Source organism: Prionailurus bengalensis, chromosome C1, assembly GCF_016509475.1.
Source record: "Prionailurus bengalensis isolate Pbe53 chromosome C1, Fcat_Pben_1.1_paternal_pri, whole genome shotgun sequence".
Taxonomy (NCBI): Eukaryota; Metazoa; Chordata; class Mammalia; order Carnivora; family Felidae; genus Prionailurus; species Prionailurus bengalensis.
The window spans coordinates 73,533,079-73,547,967 of NC_057345.1; positions in this window are offsets into that span (position 1 = coordinate 73,533,079).

The following is a 14,889-nucleotide window of genomic DNA, read 5'->3' on the forward strand; positions in this document are numbered from 1 at the left end:
TGAATGGGGGAGGGGCAGAGAGAGAGGAGACACAGAATCGGAGACAGGCTCCAGGCTCTGAGCCATCAGCCCAGAGCCTGACGCGGGGCTCGAACTCACGGACCGCGAGATCGTGACCTGGCTGAAGTCGGACGCTTAACCGACTGCGCCACCCAGGCGCCCCAATGTTTATTTATTTTTGAGAGAGAGAGAGAGAGAGAGGAAGGGCCAGAGAGAGAGGGAGACACAGAATCCGAAGCAGGCTCCAGGCTCCAAGCTGTCAGCACAGAGCCCGATGCGGGCCTCGAACTCACAAACTGCAAGATCATGACCAGAGCCGAAATCGGATGCTTAACTGACTGAGCCACCCAGGGGCCCTGAAAGAAGCCAGGTTTTAAAAAGAGTATACAATGTATAACTCTACTTATATAAAGCTCTTGGAAGTCCAAAATAGTGACACAAATCTATGTCACCCAGATGTGGTCACCTGGGATGGGGATAGGGGAGTGTGGAAAGGCCAGCCATGGAAAGGAGGGCTTACAGAGAGGAAACTTTTGGGGGTGATGATCCTGACTGAGATGATTGATATGTAAAAACTTACCAAATTGTACACTTTAATCATGTCTACTTTATGTCCATTATATCTCAGTAAAACTGTTTTTAAGAAAGAAAAATTGGGGGGCGCCTGGGTGGCGCAGTCGGTTAAGCGTCCGACTTCAGCCAGGTCACGATCTCGCGGTCCGAGAGTTCGAGCCCCCCGTCGGGCTCTGGGCTGATGGCTCAGAGCCTGGAGTCTGTTTCCTATTCTGTGTCTCCCTCTCTCTCTGCCCCTCCCCCGTTCATGCTCTGTCTCTCTCTGTCCCAAAAATAAATAAACGTTAAAAAAAAAAAAGAAAGAAAGAAAGAAAAATTGGGCACCTCAGTGGCTCAGTTGGTTGAGTGGCTGACTTTGGCTCAGGTCATTATGTCTCAGTTCATAATTTTGAGCCCAGCACCCGGCTCTCTACTGTCAGCACAGAGCCAGCTTTGGACTCTCTCTGCCCCTCCCCAGCTCGATTTCCCTCTCTCTCTCTCTCTCTCTCTCTCTCTCTTTCCTTCTCCCTCTCTCTCCTTCTCTCTCTCTCCCTCTCAAAATAAATAAACTGAAAAAAAGAAAAAGAAAGAAAATTTTCAGAAGGCTTACACTATTTCTATTGGAGAATGGTCTTCTCTGTGTTTTTCTTCATACGCAACCTTTTTGCCTAATATATAATTTACTATGTACCACAAGCAGAAATCAACCACTCCCCTTTTTCTCTTGGTATATTGTTGGTATTGCCCTCAGTAGTTGGTAACCAGACTTCCCGAGATCTGCCTCCACTCTTAGAATGTATCTAACAGCTGCCAGTGGGTGGAGACCACTTGAGCCCTCAGCAACTGCTCAGACAGCTGAGGGAAGCTGCCCGGTGGGGGCTGGGTGCAGGAGTTAGTGAGGGGCAGAGGGGCTGGGGAGCAAGGAGAATGGCACACACCTGCCACTGGATGCTGGGCTGAAACCCAGCCCCTCCCTCAGGGTCAGATAGGGATGACTTATGTGCCATAGTACCATAGTAAGGAGGCAGAAAACCCATCTTTGATGGCATTTCAGCTCCCTCTTTTTCCAGTCTGATTGACCTCTCAGACTTTATAACCTTTTGGGGGAGCCTGTGTATTTGTCTGCCATTGTCTGAAACTTGCTCCCGGACAAGGGCTGGTTAGCAAGCCTGTCCCTTTGTTCCTTAAAGCCAGAGAAAGAGGATCTTTGACCTCTGTTTCCAAGCACTGTAAACAAAGACCTTCTTGGCTGCCAGTAAGCTCAAAGTGCTCATTAAGCAAGAAGTTTTCTGGCCAGTGGTTGAAATGACATCATGCTTCCTCCTGGAATCCAACTAGAGATAAAAATCAGGTCATTCAATTTACAATGAGAAAATGCTCCCTTCTCCTGCCAGCATTCAGAGGTTGCTGGCTTTCAAAGAGATCAAGGAAGAGCAAAGCCTGTTTGAACTCGGGCTTTGAGAATGTCTCCTGAACTACCTCCATTTAATTCCTCATAATATGCAAAAGTTTTCCACTATAAATTGCCTGGTGTCAGAGAGCAGGTGATGCTCCTCACTTATCTTTTCTGAGTTTTCAAACTGAGTGTTTAACCAGACTCGGCAGTGGGCAGGTGGGTTTCATTAGCTGATAATGGGACAATCCTTCAGCGCTCTCTAACGAAGTACCTAGGAAGGCAGGAATTCATTATCTTCATCTTTTTACATCATTGATCACCATATGACACAGGGAAGAAAAATACATTGTGATCTTAAAGAAGTCCATTCAGATTCCTTTAAGATTCAAACAAAAAAAGTACAATTTTCAGAGGATGGTGATATATGTCCTGTGATATTTTCTTTTTAGACCACTCTAGAGATCTTACTGGCTTTACTCAATTTATGAATCAAATTGCATACAATCCAACAGATAGAAAGGAACACTGAGGAACTGTACAGAATGAAAGACTTCTTCTACAGGCAGAAAGGAGCAGAACAAAGAAGTTATTAGAGTCAAAAATAAAAAAAAAATAGGCTGGTTATTGCAAGGTTAACTTCCTTTAGAGGATGGCAGGGATCTATCAGCCAGATGACCTAACTAGTGCTGATCGGATGATTCCTGATTGACTGGTTTAAGATTTCATTTCTGGGAAAGTCAAAACTGTCATTTAAATCTTGATTTGGTGATGTGGGGCAACTTAGCATAAGTGACTGCATTTGGGTCTTGTCGTCTTGTTTTTAACACTGGTATAAATTGATGTTTTTCCAAAGGCTTTTTGCCAATAAGGGAAATCTGAAGATGATACATCTGTAACCAGTTTCCTGATCTAGAATTTACAGATAATTTAACCAAAATACTAGATACACTTAAAAATTAAAACAGAAAACCCAAAACACCTACATGGTAAGAGAAGTTTGTTTTTGATAGTCTATGTTACATTTTTTTATTCTATGTTAAAATGTGCAGCATTGATTTTTAAAAAGTCTTCAAAACGTATTTTGGTTCCAAATAAGTAAAATTATTATTTTAAAATACAACAGGAGGCTTTTTGCAATTCCTCAAAAAATTAAAAATAGAAATACCATATGATCTAGCAATTCCATTTCTGGGTATTTCCCTGAAGAAAGCAAAAACAATTCAAAAAAAATTTTTAATGTTTATTTTTTTGAGAGAGAAAGACAGAGAGAGCACAAGCAGGGGAGGGGTAGAGAGGGAGACACAGAATCTGAAGCAGGTTCCAGGCTCTGAGCTGTCAGCATAGAGCCTGATGCCAGGCTCGAACTCACGAACTTTGAGATCATGATCTGAGCCGAAGTCAGATGCTTAACTGACTGAGCCACCCAGGTGCCCCCAAAAACACTAATTCAAAAAGATATATGCACCCCTATGTTTATTGCAGCTTTACTTACCACAGCCAAGATATGGAAGCAACCCAAATGTCCACTGATAGATGAGTGGATAAGGAAAATTCAGTATCTATATATAATGTAATATTACTCAGCCATAAAAAAGAAATTTATTTGGGCAAAAATTGATTTGAATTAGGCATCACCAAATCAGTAGTTAGGAGTACTCTGCATATAGGAGCTAGGGGAAAGACTTATAGAGAAGAGACAGAAACACAGTGAAGGAATTATTTGACTACTAGCTTAGGTAGTTGCATTATTTGGGAAAGCCGAGTCAACTATTTGTGATTGGCTGTCCTTAGTTTTGTATTCTTAGGCTTGAAGCATTACAGGCTTAGGTTTTAGTTTGCTTATGTAGGTTACTAAAGTGTTAGAATCACCTCAGTCTAATGACCTCCTTGTTTAATTAGAGTGGATCATTAAGCCTACTACCATTGTGAGTGACATTGGAGTTTAATCCCATAAGGAAACTGCAAGAAACATTATAAAACACACATGTCAAAATTATCCTAACCAAGGAGGGTCAAGCTGTGGTATTTACACCCCAATTCCTTTCAATCATTTATTGAGGACTGTTCCTGGGTAGTATTAATTCTTCAGTACTTCCAGCCTGCTAAATGGCAGTTTTCCTCAGTTCTGGAAAAAGTTCACAAGCTTGAAAAGACCAACACAGGCAGTTAGAAATCTTGGAGTTTATTGAATTGGTGGAGTCCAAGGTTTTGGACAGGGCACTTAGAACTTTTTCTTTTTCTTTTTTTTTATTAAGCATTTCCACTGGGGCACCTGGGTGGCTTAGTCGGTTGAGCGTCCAACTTCGGCTCAGGCCATGATCTCCTGGCTCGGGGTTCGTGAGTTCTAGCCTCATGTGGGCTCGCTGCTGTCAGCGGGGAACTAGCTTCAGATCCTCTGTCCTCTCTCTCTGTCCCTCCCCTGCTCATGCTTTCTGTCTTAAAAATTAATAAAAACATTAATAATAAAAAAATAAAGCATGTCCACTTATCAAGAAATAATGTCATCGTCAAGGTAATAGAACACAAGATAAATGCACCAACTTCATCATAAGACAAAAGAGCTTTTATTCTGTGGCAAAATATCCAGATTTGAATCTCTTCATCAAAGGAATTTGCCTCAAGATTAGTCAGATTCAAAGTACTCAGAACACAATACAGTTGATTTTCTAAAAGAAGCCTCTATTCCCAAACCATTGAGGATTTTCATGTAGCAGATTTGCCATCAGAGATAAATTTAACTACACAAAATGGTAAATGATCTTTCGTAACATGAATGGAAATTTTTTGATCAAATATTTCATTATCAGTTTTTTATGGAGTATATTTAGAATTTCCCATAAGTAAACAAAGACATTTATAAAATATTGTCCCAAATTATTAAAAAAACATTTTTTAATCTTTATTTATTTTTGAGAGAGAGAGAGAGAGAGAGAGAGAGAGTATGAGCAGGGGAGGGGCAGAAAGAGAGATACAGAATCTGAAGCAGGCTCTAGGCTCTGAGCTGTCAGCACAGAACCTGATGCGAGGTTCGAACCCACAGACCATGAGATTGTGACCGGAACCGAAGTCAGATGCTTAACCAGCTGAGCCACCCAGATGCCCCCAAAATTACTTTTTAAAATTATTAATTTAGTGTGTCTTTAAAAAAAATCTAACAAATATCATTCACCCTAAAAAAGGTCTTCTAGATACTACTTCTAGTTTTATAAAAAGAAACTTCCTGTCTTGTCTGATTGGTAGAAAATGCCCTTGTGAGGTTGTGGAAACTTTACCTGTGGTCCAGCTCAGCTGCACTAGTCTGAGGCTTTTGGAAAATCCCCAGTGAGGCCAACTGGCATGGTGATGTGTCCCATGGACCCAGAAAGTTAGGAAAAAAAACCCCACTAAAGTGACATGGGAACAAAATAATACTTAAATCCTGGCCCAGTATGTTTCTGTTTGTTTCCTTGACACCAGATTGTCTGGTTCAGAGACCAGGCCTCCAGCCCATAACTACAAAATGAGATTTCTTTACAGTTCTGCCCAAATTATAAGGGCCTGCTGGGACTTCTACTGCACACCCCTTGTATTTACACACACACACACACACACACACACGCACACAAGTAGGAGCTCAGCTCTTCCCCTAAGTCCCTTCCCCCTCTCCCCAAGTATTTCTATTTTTTTTTAATGTTTTATTTATTTTTGAGAGAGAGAGACAGAGCGGGAGCAGGGGAGGGGCAGAGGGAGAGGGAGACACAGAACCTGAAGCAGTCTCCAGGCTCCCAGATGTCAGTGCAGAGCCCAACACGGGGCTTGAACCCATGAACCATGAGATCGTGACCTGAGCCGAATTCAGACGCTTAACCAACTAGCCAGCCAGGCACCCCTCTCCCCAAGTATTTCTTTTTTTTTTTCAACGTTTATTTATTTTTGGGACAGAGAGAGACAGAGCATGAACGGGGGAGGGGCAGAGAGAGAGGGAGACACAGAATCGGAAACAGGCTCCAGGCTCTGAGCCATCAGCCCAGAGCCCGACGCGGGGCTCGAACTCACGGACCGCGAGATCGTGAGCTGGCTGAAGTCGGACGCTTAACCGACTGCGCCACCCAGGCGCCCCATCCCCAAGTATTTCTAAAAGAGGGTTCATGTGCTCCATGAAACATTCTATGAGCTGTATCACCCACAGCAGCCACCATGTTCTTATTTTCTTGCTTGGATCCCACACTATTTCCTGTGAACAGCTGTCCTCTGGCCTTTATCCCCTCCCAAGCCTCACAGAGACTGGCTGGAAAATAACTCCTTCAGTTTCTTTCAACCAAAGAGACCAGCTGGGAAGGAGATCTCTACCATCCATCTTTCCTCCTACTTCACCTCTTCCTTCCCCCTTCTTCTCCTCCTCATCAGCTTCTCCTCTTTTCCTCCAATTGCCTGTTCACTATTCTGTATCCTTCATCAGAGTTATAACCTCCTTAAAGGCAAAGATTATGTTTTATTCATTGTTGTCCTATTCCAAATAGAGTGTTTAATATAGGTATTCAAAAACTATTCTTTGAATCATGATAAAAGCTGTACTTACTGTACATTTTATACCCTAAGAAGTAATTACTATTTTATGTCCATTTTAGAGACCAGAAAATTAAGGTGCAGAAAGGGTAAGTTATTAACCAAGATCACACAGGTAGTAATGGCTAAGCCAGAAGTCAAGTCTCTACAGTCTGGCTCCAGGAACCACGCTCTCAGTCATTGGGCCACAAGTCCTCACCATGGTTACCATAAATAAGACAGGAAGGAAAGAAAACAGCCCCTATTCCTGAGTAGCTTACAGAATTATTTTCAGTTTTTCCTGTGGTTTTTCATGTTTTGGGTAATACCCATTTGGTACTTTATCTCCTGCAGTCTCATCTGATATCTCTTCTATTCCTATCCTGTATTTGTTCTATTTATCCTGTAAATGTCTCATCTCCCCATTCATATTGGAAGCTCTTTGCAGGCAGGGACTAAGACTTACCCTTCTTATTAGTGCCCATGAGTTGATCAACACAGTTTTATTTGCAAATAAGAGAAAACCCACCTAAAACTGGGTTAAACAATCAAGGGATTTTGTTGATTCATAGCACAGAAGGCTCAGAGGTAGGTCTGACTTCCCATAAGGCTTGATTCAAGACAACAATGTCACTAAGGTCCCTGTGTCTTTCCTTTCCCCATCTCTACCTTTTTCTTACAGACGGCTTTTGTAGTGGTCCCAAATATCTGCCAATAGCAACTAGGATTTCTTGCTTCCTTAGTCACATGTAGCAGAGAAAAGAAAGTATTTGTTTTAATAACCCTAGAAAATTCTTGTAACTTAATCTACAGGGACATGCCCAGTAAAGACTGGATTAATCATAGGTGTGTGTATATGTGTGTGTGTGTGTGTGTGTGTGTGTGCGCATGCACACATGTGTGTGATGAGCTAACTGGCATAGTCCAGGTCACCCACTGGCTCACGCAGAATGAGCTACCAGAATCGTGCGGGGCGTCCAAACCAAACTGAGGGTTGTTGAGAAGAGAAAGGAAGGAAACGGAGCAGCAGCACCTCTCTGCTGTGTTCTTCACACAATTTCAAGATTGGAAGGGACTTTGAAAGTGGACCGATACAACCTCCCTGATGATGATTCTACTTCCTAAAATAGCCCTTTCCTTTGAACAAGTCAGCCTTTTAGAATACAGATACCTGATTTTAGACCCTGGTGGTTAGATCCACCCCATGGTGCAGGTTCACTTGGAACAAACCTAATCTCTCTTGACCATAATGACACTCTTCACCTTTGAAGACCGCTGTTCTACTTGCCTTCAGCAGTTCCAGGTGGCGGGGTTTTATGTTCCTTCAACACCGGCTTGCTTTTCTGGGAAGCCCTTAGGAAGCCCTTATGCTGGGAATACTGGAGCCTCCGTCGGAATGAGCTTTGTCGCCTCCACCCCCGCACCACTGCTCTGGGTCCTGCTCTTGGTGGCAGGGAGAATCATTTCTCATCGTTTCTCACCACTGCGGCCCACGAGGTTCTCACTGGGGTTGTTGATATCCCTACTAAAACATGTCAGGGCCGGCAAGTGCCAAGCTTTCAAAAGCATATCTGTGGCTATTTTCCCCCTCTAACTCATTTTTTAACTCTCTGGACAAAAGGGAAAATGGGACCACAGTTCTCTCTTCTGTTGGTGTCTGGAACAAACAGAAACGTCTAGCTGTTACAGAGAGTACTCAGAGGAAAGAAATCCATTTGTGGTTTTAGGAGCCGTTTGCAGAGGGCATGAGGGTAAACATGCATTGCTTATGTTCAGAGGCCCAACTTGGTCCTCGATTTTTCTCAAAACTGTTCCCCTCCCTTGAGCTTTCCCTCGGCTGCAGTCAGGGGAAAAGGGGGCAAGTGAGAATACAGATGTGAGTGAAGTGCAGTGCAGGGAAAGCAACGGATCACCTGGGGAGGGGACAGCTGTGTTCTGTGCCTGGGGCCACTGGGACTTGCGCGTGGGATTCCGCTGCTGGGTGCTGAAATTCTTTTGGATGCCAAAGCAGGCAAGAAGAGGGAAGAATCAGCCTTTATCAGATGAAAGGAGACAGCAGAGAAGGTTTTTTGTTTGTTTGTTTTTTTAAACATCCTCATTCCTGACTTGCTTTTTAAAAACTCTAATATCACTGCTGAAGAACCAGATTCTAGCTTAAAAACTGGGTGACAACAGTGAGGATTCCTCCCATCTTCACAACCTGGAAAGCAATGGAATACAGCCTTGCCTCTTGGCCCTAAGCATAATCTGCTTATACTGGCTTTTTGAAGGGGACAGTGCAGACTATTGTACCAGTCAGCCTGCTGCTTAGGATTCAATAGGATTCATAACCCCAATTGTTCCATCATGAAGGAAACGATGACTGGGCTTTGGACGGAGTCCTGCTCTCTAGGAAGCACGAGTGCCCAAACTTAGGCCCCTCCCTCACTGATGAGTAGAAAATTGAATGGATTTCTGGATTTCTGGTTGATACATTCTCATCAGCCCCACCTTACTCTGTTGAGACCCTTCCTTCAGGCGCCTTTACTCAATATTCTAGACACACCTATTTCTCTCTGCCCTTGATTATATTTAGCATCTTAGCATTTGAACCATCTGTTCTAATTTTTTCTGTCCTCAAAATCTGTAAACTGTCTGAAGGAAAGGGGGAAATATTCATTGAGCCCTCGCTAGGGACCAGGCACAGGGCTTGGCATGTTTACATCCATTGTCTCTGTTTTACAACACCTCTGTGAGACATTTCCTCTTATCCCTATTTCACAGAAGAGAAAATTTTAACTTGTTCACCCCAAATCCCAGAGTGAATGGGTATAGAGTCAGGATTGTAACCTAGTCCCCAGGGCCTCTCTCCCCACTCCACCAGCAGGATGATCTCATGTTTTTAAAATTCTCTTCAGCATGTCTTAGGTATGGAGTAATATTTAATCACTGTTTATTAACGACACATTTAGCATGCCTATTTGAAAATTCTGAGTTGTGGTTAGGAATATTTATAAATGAAAGAGGGGAAGAAATAATCTTTTTAGTATCTAAGGAGGTCTTAGAACTCATTTCACATTATTTACTTGTCTAGGTAAGTTTTTGTTCCTATCCATGAATTCTACCCACTTCGTCTACTTCTGGTAACCATAGAGGTAGATAACAACCTTGATGACTTCCACCTCCAATCTCTGCATTCTCTTACGCCTTTATTCTAGTTGTTCCTGTGAGGAATAAAAATGGCTCTCAACTATCCTAACCCTAAAGATGAAGGATGAACTGTTACTTCACCACAATGTCAACAGACTATAGTATTTTCTGTGTATGTGTGTGTGTGTGTGTGTGTGTGCGTGCACACGCATGTACACATATATGTGCCTCTACAATTTAGAAAGCAGTTACTATGGACCATGCTAGGGTCTTCACTTTGACCTTTACCTGTGAGGTAGGTACTGTTGCCCAGTTTAACAGTTGTAGACCTGATGCTCAGAGGATTTTAACTTATTTAAGGTCCCATAGCTAGGAGGAGGCCATGGTGACTCAGACCCTGGCCTGCCCGATTCCAAAGCCATCTCTTAATTGCTGTTTATATAGCTACCTCATTTCCCACAGGTGGTAGTCATCAACCCCTTCAGACAAGATTGGGTACGTTCAGGGTGGTACGGCCGTAGACTGCCATCAACCCCTTCAGATTAAAGACACTGAGAAGAGTCAAAGATAAAGCAAAATATAACGAAGAGGTTGACAGCATATTGAAGACTAAGAGTATAGGAAAACATTTCCCATGTGTAAAAATATAAAATTACTTTCTGAATATGAAGCCTTGTACAAATAGTTTTGTGAAACCAGTGACTGATAAAAAACACATTAACATGGAGAACAGGCAGCAGGTTAATAATCTGCATTTTAAAGAGGCTTTTTTTTCTGACAGCTCAGAATTGTTTTATAAATTTTTAAGAAATGTTAATAGGTGTCTGACATGAACGATTAAAGGGGAACTATTTAGTATTGCAAAATGTATTAAAGCTTTAAAATGTCTCTACACGATTATGAGCAGAAGCAAACTGCTAAAATTGAAATAATGAATTGGCAAATTTGCCACTTCAAAAAAGAAAAAAGAAAGATCTGATCGTTATCCCTCTGCAAATAAAACACTCTTAACTGGGATGGGCCCGGAAGATGTGGAGTTTATAAACCTTAACAGGAGACACTGATAGAATATGGAGCCCAACTCTGCTGACAGCTCAGAGCCTGGAGCCCGTTTCAGATTCTGTGCCTCCCTCTCTCTCTGCCCCTCCCCGTTCACGCTCTGTCTCTGTCTCAAGAATAAATAAACATTTAAAAAAATAATAAGAAAAAAAAGAAAGAAAATGGAGCCCAAGCCTCAGTGTGGTGAGGCACTGTGATTTGTGTAAAGGATCAGGGACGGCATCTTGACCCAATGCCACGGGCTCCTCTTTCTCTTTCTCCTCCCCTGGCTCTTCGGCCTTCCTCTCCCTTCTAGCAGTGCACTTTCTATTGAGAGCATTCACTGCTTCTCACAGGCTCGATGACTCCTTCCTCATATATGTAATACTGTTTTCCAAAATTGTCACTTCGTAAATGTAGTGCTTTTGGAATCGTAGTTCTCCGTTGAAAAGTATTCATGACAGTACGTACTCCATAATAACTTCATTCTTCAGGGAACATGAAATGAGCTTGGGAAAATGGTTGTGACACAGGATGTCTGTCTTCTTCATGTGTAACCATAAAATGTAGAAGTATCACTGACACCAACAACTTTGTTCTGTAATTTAGAACAGGTTAAAAACAAAAAACAAAAAAACAAAAAAATGACCTCCCAACTCTCTGTGTTTCTTAGGAGAACATCTTAGAATTGTTCACTCTCTGTCTTTGGAAGGAACCTAGGAGTTCACCACAGCTCTGAACTCGGGAGGAGGCCAAATGGCAGTTATTCATTAAATGTCACTCTTTTTCTTTGCTCAAGTGGTTATTTTTCATGGTCGTGAATTTTTTTTTTTTTCTCGTTTTTATTTATTTTTGGGACAGAGAGAGACAGAGCATGAACGGGGGAGGGGCAGAGAGAGAGGGAGACACAGAATCGGAAACAGGCTCCAGGCTCCGAGCCATCAGCCCAGAGCCTGACGCGGGGCTCGAACTCACGGACCGCGAGATCGTGACCTGGCTGAAGTCGGATGCTTAACCGACTGCGCCACCCAGGCGCCCCTCATGGTCGTGAATTTAATAAAATATTTGATGGAGAAAGACACTGAGCTATTTATAGGACCAAAGGTCTTAAGGAGTCTTGGGGAACTGAAGAATTTTGGATTTAATTCTAGTAAAATAAATGTGACAGTGACTGAGAGAGTGAAAACTCTCTCGACTGATTACCTCTAACTGTCCTTTCCCAGATACGTCTCTGAAGATAGACCTTGTCTAATTTGGGGTGGATAGTTTAACAAATCGTGACCCATCTATATACTATGAAGCCATTAGAAATTAAGATGCAGAACGGTTGTTTTCATGTCTTTTTAAAGCAGCTTTAAAACTGTTAGGGTCAGGCGTAAGGCAGGGTAAAGATAGGAGTCAGAGGCTAAAAACTTTTAGCAGTCAAAGGCTTTATTTGGGAACTAAGGTCTGGGGAGATGTTCCGTGACTCGGGGGTGGGGGGTGGGGGTGGGGAGAGAGAGAGAGAGAGAGGAGTCAGGGAAGTCGCCCCCAGGTGTGGTGGGGTGGGGTTTTTAAGCTGCAGTGGTTCTGGGTTTAGCTCCGGGTGGGCCTTTTTCGAGTCAGGTCGTGCTGTCGCTCGGTGATTGGTTGACCTCCAATTCGTTCTGGTAGCTACTAGGGGCTTTTCGATGGGTTGCGCTGGCAAGATGGCCGTCCCCTCTACTGTGGTTCCAAGGACATCCTAACAAAAACATCTCACACAGAACCCTAAATCCTACTAGAAACTAAAGGGAAGAGCTCTGGTGTAACCCAAGTGGGGAACCTGGAACACTGTCCATGTGTTCTCTTGGGTGCTGGGAACTAGACATGCCCATATGCCAAGGAGTTCTCTCAAGCAATCTGAAAATCATATTCTACAACAAAATGCAATTAATGGTTATCCATGAAAAATGAGATTAAAGGTGATATTATTTATTTCATTTTTTTCTCTACATCTTTTTTTCAATTTCCACAAAATGTATTTTTATCAAAAAACACTTAATTTAAAAAACATATATAAGGAAACAAAGAAGTCTAGGACCCAAGTTTTTGCCTCTTATTAGAAGACACATAAGTGACAAAATAAAGGTCTCATTCTGATCACTTTAGGGCCACTTGACAAAGAAGAATGTAAAAGAAGCGTGGTCCCCCCATGTTCAAAGGCTCATGCTTTCTTTTCCTTCACCTGCAGATGTGAGTGGTAAATAGACAATGTTTACTTTGACTCTGGCCTGGGTGCCCTGTAGTGGCCAAGTCCACTCTTCTGCTCTTTAAAATCCAAGCACAAGTCTGACTTCACTCTGAGAACCCCAGAACTCTTGTTACTTAGCCTTCTAGGCACTGAAGGAAGACACTTTGGGGAGTGTGATGCAAACTGCCTGCAGCTTTTTCCACTTGAAGTGGTTCTGCCCTTTCTTTTGTCAAGACGCTACCATTGTCTCTTAAACTCTGACTCTCTGCCAACCCCTTTGTTGAATCAGAACTATCTCATCTCAGTGCTTGCTTCCTGTGCTGTTTTGCCCTTGTCCTGATTTCCCAGCCTGCTCCAGCCCAACCACATCTATCACTTGATGGGGTTTGGGTTGACAGGAAGCTTAAAGAGTCAATAGAGTGTTGAGGTCATCCCAAGAGCAAATAACTGAGTAGTGACAAAAGTAGCAGCTTTGGAGTCAAACAGTCAGACAAAAATTCCTGCTCTGTTGTTTACCTGCTGCATGACTTCTACTGGATAACTTAATCTCTGTAATATTCAGATCTTTCATTTTTAAAATGAGGATAATATATAATACCTGCCTCACAGTATTGCTTCAGGGGCTTGCTCTAAGGATTAAATGAGATCATTTATGTAAAACACTTAGCATGTTGTTTGGCTTATAAGAAAAATTCAAATGATATTATTACTATTATTATTATTATTATTACGTGTTTAATATTTAGATCCTAGGGGCACCTGGCAGGCTCAGTGGGCAGAGCATGCAACTCTTGATCTCAGCATTGTGGGCTCGAGCCCCACATCGGGTATAGAGATTGCTTAAAAATAAAATCTTAAAAAAATAGTTACCTTCTAGATTCCAGAGCAAGAAAAAGATGATAGTGTGGTGGAAAGAGCACTGGACTAGTCCAGGACACATGGGTCCTAGCTGCTGGAAAGTGAAGACACAGTACAAGAAGAGGATCTCATCACACAGGGTCCCAGCAAGACCCTGATGATGCACTCACAGGGTGAATGAAAGAGAGTTTAATCAGGGGATTATTTACAGGAGTGTGAGCAGGATAACGTGAACCAGCAATAGAGAGAAGCATCCAGGGACTCACAGCAGCAGGCAGTTGTTACCACCAGCAGCCCGAAAGGGGCAAGAATAGGGGATGATGTTACTAGAAGCTGAGGAGAGCTGGAGCCCTGGAAGAGAGGCCAGCCCACAGGAGGTATGGTACAGAGGAACTCAGGCACTACCAAACCCCAGCCCAACAGGACAGAGCTAAGGAAAACATTCCAGACTTCTCTTTCTTGTCACTCCAATCTCCTGCTGGTGCCTCATGTTACTAAATCCAATAGGAACCCACAGGACATAGAAGCCACTATGACGCACAGAGAGGACAGAGAAGGGTAGATAATGAATGTAGAGGAGAAAACAGAATAATCAGCCCAGCAGGTTTGTAAATCCACAAGTGTCAGAAAGTCCTTCTCTGCACTGGCCAGATCAACCTGGGCTGGAGTGAAGTGATGCAGTAGGCTGAGGCTGGATGCTCTAACCCCACCAGGAAAAGTAAAATCCGAGTTGCTGATCTGTAGTCAGGAAAGGAGGATCGCACATCCTTGGGATGAGGACTATGACTAAGAATGACCAGAGAGGCAGTTTCAAAAAAGCAAAACCCAAACTGCAAACAAGGCAGATTGTCACGCAAAAGTGTCAGCCTGAAGGAGCTGAGCAGAGAGTCAGAATCCTAGAAAAAGAAAAAAGAAGAGCCCTTAGCAGCTGGATTGATGATGACCTTTGAATGGCCGTACTAGCTGGGACTGGTGACTTTCTGAGATGCTGAAATTCAATCTTCAGGGGTCTTCTGGGACTTCTGTGGTTCAGGCATGGATGGCACGGGATTTATTTGCTCCCTCATCAATCCATTCAGTCAACAAGTGTGTATTGATTACCTTGCCTGTGCTAGGCAGAGTGCCAGGTGCTGAGGATAGGACGATGAGTAAGACACAAACCCTGTCCCGGAGGAGTTCA